This window comes from Lepisma saccharinum, chromosome 24, assembly GCF_977018435.1.
Source record: "Lepisma saccharinum chromosome 24, izLepSacc3.1, whole genome shotgun sequence".
Classification (NCBI taxonomy): domain Eukaryota; kingdom Metazoa; phylum Arthropoda; class Insecta; order Zygentoma; family Lepismatidae; genus Lepisma; species Lepisma saccharinum.
The window spans coordinates 38,459,451-38,465,450 of NC_139252.1; positions in this window are offsets into that span (position 1 = coordinate 38,459,451).

Here is a 6,000-nt window from a genome sequence, read left to right on the forward strand (position 1 = left end):
CAGGTTGTTGATTCAATCCCGCAACCATCGGTGGCAATGGGGTAGTGATAAAGAAGCTAGTGGACCAAAAGGCTGACATAAGTGAGAGATCTGGATAACAGAATGCTGGAATAGTACCGCCAACAATGACCAAAGATTCTACAGTCCAATGAAACAATTAATCTCCCACTTAACCGCCTCGTCGTTGTTGCACTCCCTATTGTTGCAGCGATAAATAATTCAATAACAACATTTGCGATGAACAAACCAACACGAATATAAAGACTTACCGAAGAAAATCACTTGAAATGTAATGACAAATCCTACAGTCTTCCACTTGATTACAACCATCGTTGCAACCGAGACGATGTACCTGGAGTAACTAAATCCATGCAAAAGTTGCGAGTGAATCCATTTGTGCATTTACAAGTGTTGCAACAGTTACCTCGTTGCAGTTTTTTGCTGATTCCTCGAAACTTATAGACCCAGTAAAAGAGTTACAAAGGTGCATCAGCTGAGAGAAAGATAAACAAGAAGGATCTCATTGTCTACATCCATTAGGGCAGTCGGTACCTTCCTTTGTTCTCATCTTGACAAAGGGGACTGCAATCCGTTTATCTAATTTTCGTGTGCAGTTGCAGTTCTCGAGCTGCATGTTTCTGATGACGTCGCGTTGCAGCTGCAATAGTAGAATCCGGAACACAATGACACTCCTGCTGACTTCACTGACCTAACTTTTTTTTTTCAAACTAGGATCTGAGAACGGAGGCACGGATAATGATGGGGACAGTGATACTAACCGCAGACAATTTTCCCAAGAATTTGGAATGATGGAACAAGAAAATCTGGCCAAAAATGTCGGGGAAAAGAAAAGAACGCGTGCATGACATTTGGAAAGTTTGTCATTAGTCTGCAAGGTCATCTAAAATGCCAAGCAATCCTCGTTTAGTCTGCAATTCCTCTTCCATACCTTATTTAAGCACTTACAGCGTAGAGGGTGTGGTGCTAAGTAACTCAAAGTGTAGGGTTTCAAACAGTTAGTCGTGATGTAATGAATCTTCATTTCGACCTTAAAGTGGAATTGAGGTTGTACATGTACAACATTAAAGCTGATGTCTTGCCACACCACTGGCCAATTTCAATGGCCGAGCATGTCCAATGGTGGTCACCACGCCACTGAAGGTTCCGGAATCGAGTCCCAGTAAAGGGGTTCCTTTGTGTGGGTCTTTTCATCATCCTCATCGTCATCATTAGCCTATAAAGGTAGAAAAGTGGAGATATGGCCATTCTCGTTAAGCGTCATCAACAGCGCACCAAAATGAAGGGATGCTACCCGTTTAGCATAGAGCAGACAAATTTTTGTGACACCTTAGTCGATCGGGTACCTGGTTGCCAGGCAGGAGACCCGGTTCGTTTCCCGGATGGGAATTTCTCTAGCAAGGTTCCTGCACGAAGCAGCTCTGGTGTTCATCCAGTCTCTACAATAAATTGGTGTCTTGGAGCAACCCTTGAGCTCTTGGTGAAGAGAGAGAAAGGAAGCGGAAGGGTGCGAGAAAATGAAACTGACAGCGGGAAAGAGGAAAGAAGGTGAAGAGATAAGGGAAAGCTACAGAAAGAAGGAAAGTAATGGAAAATGGGGGGAAAGAATGGGAGATGGCGAAGAGTGGAGGATTATCAGCGCAGAGCTTACTGAAAATATTTTATCCATTCCTGAACCGAACGGAATTCTTTAGTGACACTGTACTTATGCTTTTTCTACCCTTGTGACCATCAGAGATGACTTTTAACTTATACAACTTACTTCTTGAATAGTATAAAACTTGTATAGCTAAGTTCTATCGGGTGATCCGTTTGAAATGTCAGAAAAGAAAACCGTTGTGTACAATAGGTTTGTTGTAATAATAATAATAATAATAATAATAATAAAATCGCCTTTATTGGAGCGGGCGTGTTTCGGCCTCTAGGGCCGTTCTTACAACAGACCCTTGTCTGGAAGATTAGTACAATGGAATAAAGAGTACATTGAGAAAAAAATACATTCAGAAAAAAAATAAAAATAAAAACATGAAAAGGATTACATATCAATACAAATAAGAATAATTAAATATATAGGTATATACGCTTAGGATATATATATAGATAATGAAAAAGAAAGACAGATTTACCTATAAATTGTTGAACATAGGTATCTTTTTTTTTTTTTGCTTTTGTTTTAGTACACATTCATATATATTTAGTAATCTGGAAAAATAGAAAATATAATAGTAATAATGAAGTGAAATAAAATTATGAAATTATAAGATTTATGTGCACACAGTTGCCAAATGTTACAATGCGTATTTTTATGAATGAAAAGTTGCTCGTGATTAGGTATTTCGCTGCCTTGCCAGTAGATACTGTTTTAGATTCTTTTTAAATAGCTTATGGTTGTTGATGGATGTTAGGGAGGTTGGGAGGGAATTCCATTCTTTAGTGGCAGTTACAGTAAATGATTTTCCATAGGTGGTCGTATTATGTACTGGGACTGACAATAATTTCTTTCGTCGTGTTACATGTTCATGTCTGCTCGAATTTGTGTTCAGTTTTTCAAAGAGGTATGCAGGCTGTTTGTTGCCTAGTACTTTATGTGTTAAAGTTAATAATTGGTATTTCGCGAGATTCTTGGTGTTAAGCCAATTCAAATTGAATAAGTATTTTGAAATGTGGTCCCTTTTTTTCAGCTTGTAAATGAATCTTATGCATGCATTTTGTAGCTTTTGTAGCTTATTAGTTATGGAGCTGCTTGCATTGTAAGCAACCGTGGCTCCGTAGATTAATCGTGATAAAACTAGACTCTCGCACAATTTTTTTTTAACCTCAATGCCTACAATATTTTTCAAGTGATGTAATGCTCGAAGAGATTTGTTGGCTTTTTTCATCTGCTCTGAAATATGACCTGACCATTCTATGTGGGAATCCATGACAACGCCAAGGTTATTTACAGTATTTTCTAAGTTTAACGGATGGCTATTCAATTTGGGGAGAATCATGTTATCTGTGTTTTGGCTAAGCTTTTTTACCAGAAATTTCGTTCCCATTATGACAAATTTTGACTTGGTTGGGTTCAATTTTAGGAAGTTAGTTTGTGCCCATTCACTTATGGCGTTCAGGTCTTTCTGTAGTTGTGATGCTGCATTTGAGAACTCTTCTATCCTTGTATGTATGTATATCTGAGTATCATCAGCATATTGGTGATACTGCGCATGCGAGAGGTTCTTATGTAAGTCCATTACATAAATGGAGAAAAGGAGAGGTCCAAGAATGCTTCCTTGGGGAACTCCATTTCGAATGTTTAACCACCCAGAGGAACAGTTATTTTTGCCTCTGATTTGTACACGCTGCTTCCTGCCAGAAAGGTACGATGCAAACCAATCAAGGGTTATGCCGTTTACCCCAATGCTGTGCAATTTAGCGAGTAGAACTTCATGGTTCACGCAATCGAATGCTTTAGAGAAATCAAGGCATACAAGTAAGGTGATTTTGCTTTCATCGATAGCTTTTTGTACATCGTCAGCAACTTTCAGAATGGCTGTTGTGGTGCTGTGATTTGGCCGAAAACCAGATTGATGCTTTGGAAAACTAGATGTAGCTGTTACGTGTGTGAACAGCTGCTCGTGTACAATACGCTCTAAAATTTTCGACATTATGGGCAGTATACTTATTGGGCGCAGGTCATTCACATTTTTAACAGGCTTGCATTTTGCGAGCGGTAAAACGATTGCCTTTTTCCACGCTTCTGGGAAGATACCCTGTGCTAGGGAGTTATTTATTATGACGGTTATAGTATTTACGCAAAATGGAAGTAATAATTTTAAAATGGTTAAGTTTATGCCATCGTCTCCACATGCTTTACTACGTATCCTGCTGAATGCCTTCCGTATGTCTTGAGATGTCACTCTAGTAAAGGTAAATGAATTTAGGGATTTGAGGGTCAAAAATGTTTTGCAAATTTTTTCCAGGCCATCCTGGTTCGCTTCACTTTGCGAAGCTTGTATAAAATAGTCATTAATGCTATTTGGATCTAGTATTTTTTCGGGAATATCTTGACTGACATATTTGCTACCTATTAGGCCATGTTTACGCAGGTTCGCCCACATTTCTTTCGCATTATTTATGTTCTTATCGATTGCAGATTTATAATAGTGAAACTTGCTATTTCGCACTATCTTTTTAGCTCTGTTTTTAAAGTATTTGTAGCTGAGAAGGCTATCGTTATCGCCGGTGTTTACGTATTTCAAATGATAGTAGTCCCTAAGCTTCCAAAATTCACGAACGGTATTGTTTATCCATGGCGCGGGAGGCTTTGTCACTCTGCGCGTTTTAACAGGGATGTGTTTGTTCGCCAGCAATAGTATTTCATCGTTTATCATTTCGACCTGGCTGTTTACGTCCTCACATCCCTCTATATCCTCCCAGGCTGAATTTTTTGCGTCCTCATTGAATTTGCTGATATCTAGTTGTTTGAAGTCACGGTAACGGACAAATTTCGTTTTCGATTTTTTTACACTATTATAAACTTCAAATACTGCATACACTGTATCATGATCAGATATACCTGGCAATGACTGTTGATTTACGTATAAAACCTTTGTCTTTTTAGAACAGATTATAACGTCTATTAGGGACTCCGACGTGGCAGTTTTCCGCGTTGGCTTTTTTACAATTTGAATGCCGTTTAGTTCTTTAATTATACCCGACAGTAATTTTGTATCCGGTTCTTTAGGTTTTAAAAAATCTGCGTTTACATCGCCGATACAAATATAATGGTCGTAGTTTACGAATGTAAATTGTAATACATCGTGCAAATTATTAAATGTGGTATAAGATATGTTTGGCGGCCTGTACACCAACACAACAGCTACTTTCTCTTTATTGCAACAAATTTCGACTACTAATATTTCGATTTGTTCGTCTAGTTTTAAAAAATTGTCAATTTCTATTATTTTCCATCGAATATTTTCTTTGATATAAAAGCAGATTCCACCCCTGTTGCATCGAGTTCGATCTTTCCTTACTATTTCGTAACCATGAAGTTCCACAACGTTATTACTTATCCCGGGCTTTAGCCACGATTCAGTGATACCTATTACATCGAAATTAGCAGGTGACATGATATGCTTAAATTCATCGAACGAGTTCAGTAACCCTTGAGTATTTAGGTGACATATTTGTAAACCTCTGCTGAAGGCGTGAATGTCGTCTGCGAAGCCATCTGTGCTGGCTGTAGAGGGGGCCAATTCTTGGAATGCTGCCTCAACTCTCCCACCCTCCTCCAGGTCACTCCTTTCCGCGTAACGGTAAGCCATTGTCATCGGGGGCAGGCACGTATCCAGAGGGGAGGCTTAGGGGGCTCGAGCCCTCCCCGAAAGTTTTAGGTTTACACTAGATAAAATGAGGTTTTTGGTTTCTTGTGGTGTGAAATAAAATAAGGTGACAATAATTTAAGGAGAGAAATAATTATCGAGGTAAGACGGAGAATGTTCCGTAACCCTGTTATTCATAATAGCACGTATCCCAGATGGGGTACAGGGGGCTCGACCCTCTCCCCAGGAAATTTTTCAGTTTACGTTAGATAAAATTAGGTTTTTGGCTTCTTGAATAATGTGAGAATAATTTAAGGAGATAAATAATTATCGAGGCAATACTGAGAATGTTTTATACCCCTGTTATTGTTAATAGCACGTATCCAAGGTGGGGATGAGGTGGCTCGAGCACCCCCTCCCCCCTCAGGATTTTTTTAAAGTTTACACTAGATAAAATTAGATTTTTGGAGTCTTGAATAATGTGAAGATAATAAATTTATAAATCTGAGAGAAATAATTATCGAGACAAGACGGAGTGTACTATAACCCTATTATTGTCAATAGCACGTATCCAAGGTGGGAATCAGGAGGCTCGAGCCCCCCTTCAGGAAATGTTTCTGTTTACACTAGATAAAATTAGGATTTTGGCTTTTTGAATAATGTGATGATAATTTTGGGA